This window comes from Lethenteron reissneri, chromosome 64 (genome assembly GCF_015708825.2).
Source record: "Lethenteron reissneri isolate LAM-NWPU_2019-01 chromosome 64, ASM1570882v1, whole genome shotgun sequence".
NCBI lineage: Eukaryota > Metazoa > Chordata > Hyperoartia > Petromyzontiformes > Petromyzontidae > Lethenteron > Lethenteron reissneri.
In genome coordinates, this window is record NC_083842.1 from 3,634,099 (window position 1) to 3,639,092 (window position 4,994).

Below are 4,994 nucleotides of genomic sequence, written 5' to 3' on the forward strand. Positions count from 1 at the left end.
TGAGCACTTCAGCTACGATTAGCACCGTTGGCTACGTACGGTGCAACAGAAGTTCAACATACGTACGTACTCCAGCCACAGCACTCACTGACCTTGAGGGAGATCTTGTGTAACACACAGATGCTCGGGTCGGCGGCCCCACCTCGAACTACATTTGGATAACGTGCTGTAGATACAATCGTAGGAAACGTTTAAGAGAATATTCTTTATTCTTGGTTCTTTCGGTAAAGTCACGTAGAAGGGAAATAATAAAATAATATGAATATAAAACAGAAAAAATTCTCACGACGTTTCGACTGCAACACAAGCAATCATCATCAGGTGTGAAATCCACAGCAATATTTTTAAAACAATATTTAAATATTTTTAAACATATTTTTTCTAATTTTCTTGCTGTGGATTTCACACGTGATGATGATTGCTTGTGTTGCAGTCGAAACGTCGTGAGAATTTTTATTGTTTTATATTTATATTATTTTATTATTTCCCTTCTACGTTACTTTACCGAAAGAACCAACAATATGAATCCCTGCAGTCACGAAATCTTTAAATCAGAATATTCTTTGGTTCTTTCGGTTAATTAATTTGGTTAATTACTTTACTTTCTATGTGACTTCAGCGAAAGAACCAACGAGTAACTCCTACAGTCGCGAAAGCTCCAAATGAAGTTTAAGAGAATATTGTTTAAGTTAACTTTTGCCGCTGAGCACGCGAGACTTTGAACGCGCGGCACTTTGCCGCCGTCTGCCAGGCCGAGGCAAGTCGCCCCGCATGGCTCTCGGTCGGCTTTCCTGGGGAAAAATAAACTTCCGCCGTCTGAAAACTTGCCGCTGAGCCGGCGGCATTTCCGTGGAGCGCTCTCGGATTTGGCTGTCCACGTCCGAGCCCGGCTTGCCGACGTTGCACGGTGGGCCTCTTGGCAGCCGCTCGCACGCACCGTTCGGCTGCGTACGGTGCAAAAGAAGTTCTACGTACGTACGTACACGCACGTGCTCGGCACGCACAGCTTTTGGAAACCAGCTGTGCATGAGCAAACGTTAGACAACATAGACGGTGCGTCTCCTTCACACAGCTGTCCCTCCACATAAGAAAACAATTAAAGTGTTTCTGCTTTCACGACCCCAATCAGCCCAACGGCCTCCCTGGGAGTGAATCATTTCGGGGCCGACGATTCGATGCGAGCAACGCTCTTGAGCGTTTTTTGACATTTAAACGTCTCGTCAGCAGCCCGGCTTGCTCGAATCAATGCTGGGCGAAGGGGAGAGTGGAGAAGTAGACCAAAACGCCCTGGAGAGTTCGCCCTCCTCGTGGGAGGCTCATTCGCCGGCAGCGGTGATAGCAAGCAGTCGAATCAAATTAAGGGATGACACCCAGTGTTGATGTGCGGCTGAGTGTGCGTGCTGAGTTTAAACGCTCGCGTGCTGTGCCAACCGAAAGGAAACCACTGCGGAGCGAGGCCTCCCAGGTTTTTTTTGGTCGCAGTTTAATTTATTCGTCTGAACGGCAGAAGCCTTTGTTGTTTCCCTTGGCATCGGCGAATAGTACACGAGGAATCGCTTCCCTCTGCTGTTATTCTGCCTACTTGGACACTTCACCGTACAAAGAAAATCGGCTCTTGAGCGTGCATTGATGATCCCTGGCAATCCGTTTCCTCCTCGTTTGGCTCGGAGAACGCGCGCGCGGCGTACGCCAAGCGAGTAGTGCCCCGTGCGTGTGTGCGCGAGCGCTGGACTTGAAGCTGCCACGAGTAAATCTGAATAAACGCTTTGTGAGCAGCAAAGATGAATCAAGATGTTTTTCGCCGTCATGGCAGAGCATGTGACGCTTCCAAGGAACCCTGTAAGTCTCGAGAGCTAAGTTGGCGGTTTATTGTTTTGCTTTTCTTTCTCCGCACACTGCGCGGCAATAATGATGTTATTCTTTCAATGGCGATAATGTACATGGGTGTAAATGGGGAAAACATTTTTTAACTTTCATTTCACGTACCCTCTCCTCCTGTTGGTTTAGGTGGATTTTCACCAATGCTACCACGACTGGTGCGTCTGCAATGCGTTTAGTTTCGGAGGCGAGTACCTCGCCGCCGCTTTTCATTTCGAAATTTTGGCGACGGGGGCGGCAGCGTAGTGGATTTCCCGGGTTTGATTCCTGACCCGGGCGCCTTTCTGTTCTGTGCGTACGTATGTGTGTGTACGTTGGAACTTCTTTCGCACCATACGTAGGCAACCGTGCTAATTGGAGGTGCGGGGGAAGGACAACAAACTTTCGTCTCCCCCTGTTTTGCATGCGTTTCCTCCTCCCCACAGCTAAAAACAAACTCACAATGTAACTGGAATCGAAAAATTACCCGCAGATTACTCGATTGGAATTAGACGCGGCAACATTGTCCCCCCCCCCCCCCCACTACGGCGAAAACTTGGCAGCACCCTCCTCAGAATGAGTCTTGAGGCTCGGTGAGGCTTTCCTGGGTAAGCAAGCATACCGTGCAGAACACGAGGCGTATTTTGTTATTTCATTCAGTCTGGTTCATGCTATGTACCTGCAATGCAATAGAGGCAAGATTTATTGTGTGGTTTGAATGATGGGTGGGGAGCGGCCGTATCCTTGTGCATGTTCTGCTTTGAGTTTTGTTTTCAACTCGGGAGCAAAGGAGAAGCTGGGACACAAAGTGCAATGCCGATGGAGTTCAAGCGTTTCGCGCGTTTCACTTCGCGAGATGTTTTATTTCGTGTACAGTAATCGCAGCAAACATTCCGTCGAACAATTCCCGTGACAACGTTAACAGCTCTTACACATTGCCGAAAGGCAATTTTAACTCTTGGAAAAAAAATTGCAAATTCATCGGGAGGGGAAGTCCAACGCCTTGTTCGCGTTGGCGTCTCTCCGTGGGCCCTTACCGAGAGCGGACGTCGAGGTGTGGACAAGTCTCGCTGTGCCGCAAGCCACGTGGAGTGTGAACGGCATCTTGTGCCACGGCAGGTGCTGGCTCGAGTATGTGATGAAGCGGCTTTTGACATCCCCACATGTCCTTCCCACTTACCACCTGTCCATCACGGCTTCCAACCGCAGACAGAGTCGATGAATGTTTGTCGTCTCGGTGGGTATCTGTCATCTTATTTTTCATCGAGTGCTGCCATTGATGTTTACTTCATCTGAGACCCAAACCACCGCACCACCCCTCCCCCTTTGCCTTGGCATTCCTCGAAGAAATTGGCGTGATGACCATCAACCGCATCGGAACAACATCGACGGGCCGATGCGCACATCTCCGTGAATGGAAAATTACAGACGATTGCCACGGCAGTTCGACTGTGGCCATGCCACTCCCACTGTGGGGACCGCCAGTAAACCACGGCGGTCTGCGCTGCTTCAACGCAGGAGGAGAGGGAGGGGGGGGGAGGAAAACTACACAAACTCCATCTGCTCTCATTTCTGTGGCTTCCATGATGTACTTTATTTGTCTTTTGCTTCAGGTGTCTTTGCGACCCAGGTCACTCTTGGACATCGCTGCTCTCGTGAATTCTCACCTGGTTGAAAGGAGACAGACTTGAACGTGACCAACAATGCGGAATGTGTCACCTGAGCAGGTGCAGAAGTAATAATCCCCGGCAGGTGCAGAACTTAGCCACTGTGAACACTTATCGTAAAGGCGCTGCTGCTCACAGGTGGGCTAAGCCCTCCACCGGACTGGGACGCCTTCGCTCGAATTGAATAGCAACTCTTAATTCCATCTAAGTTGGTTGTGAATGCAGCTGTTGGCTTCTGGACGCGGCGAGTCGTGCATACCAGCCGTGTGCCCTTGGGGGATCGCTCACCATGGACACGAGTGCACGCAGAGACCCGTAGACATCTCTCACAGACCCATAGACCACAGATCCATGGACTCACTAAGCGCATAGACTCGCGCAAAGAGACCCCATAGACTCGTGCAGAGACCCATAGACTCATCGTGATACCCATAAGACCCCACCACAGTGTAAATAGCGCTACCGATCCACCTTTTAGTCTAGCATTTTATTGCAACTGTTGGTCCTAACAATACTTAAACGAATACTGAACAGTGTTTGCAGGTAACGCCAGTAGTCGCCTACATGCACATCGTTTGCAATTGCCGGATATTTTTTTGGTTAAACACTCTCACAACTCGTGTGCGGAACGACCAACGCCGTCGCTCTCACTTGACTTGCGTCGTTTCGTCGTCGATCGCACGATCGTGCCGTGCGAGGAACGCGACCCTTGCACCGCGTCTCCCGTCTGCTACGGTGGGTCGGTGGCTCTCCCGACGCCGCCGGTTCGATTCGCGGGCCCCCGACTATAACGTCGGCGGCAAGCGCCGTCTGGACCGGTCCCGGCCCACCCGGAGTCCCCCGCGCCCCTCGGCAAGCCACACCGACCGGCGTGGTGCAGTACGGCCAGGCGAAAACCCCCCACAACTCGCGTCGTCCACGGGGGACTTTCGTTCCGGCAGTGGGTTGACAAAGGGCCGTCGTTCTTGTTGGAATAGCTGCTGCGGGGTCGTTTCGTGCCGCAGTACCCAGCTCACAAGTGCTAAGCAGGCATCGTGTACATCGACTGCGTGCATGCGCTTGTTGAATGATCCCCTTTGGCCATCGCATGGCCTCCGTGCAGATGATTTTATGCCAGATTAATGTCTGCGCAGATTAAAACAGCAACAAAAACATCTCCAAATTGGATGCAAGGCTGGTGTCCGATTAGCGCGGTTGGCTATGTACGGTGCAAAAAAAGTTCAACCCACACACGCACACACACACACACACACGTCCCTTCTGTTAGTGACGTCCCAAAGCACTTCAGTGCATTTTCTGTAAGCTCATGCTATCCTGCAAACGATAGACCTCAACCAATTGAAATCCACCTGAGGTACGGCTATTTGCCCCACCCCACCCCCAACCTCGTTTCCGTATACAAAACGCAAGCGAGGTTGAGAGTCTTACGAACAAAATGTACGACGCGCGTTCAATAATCCACGTGGTCAC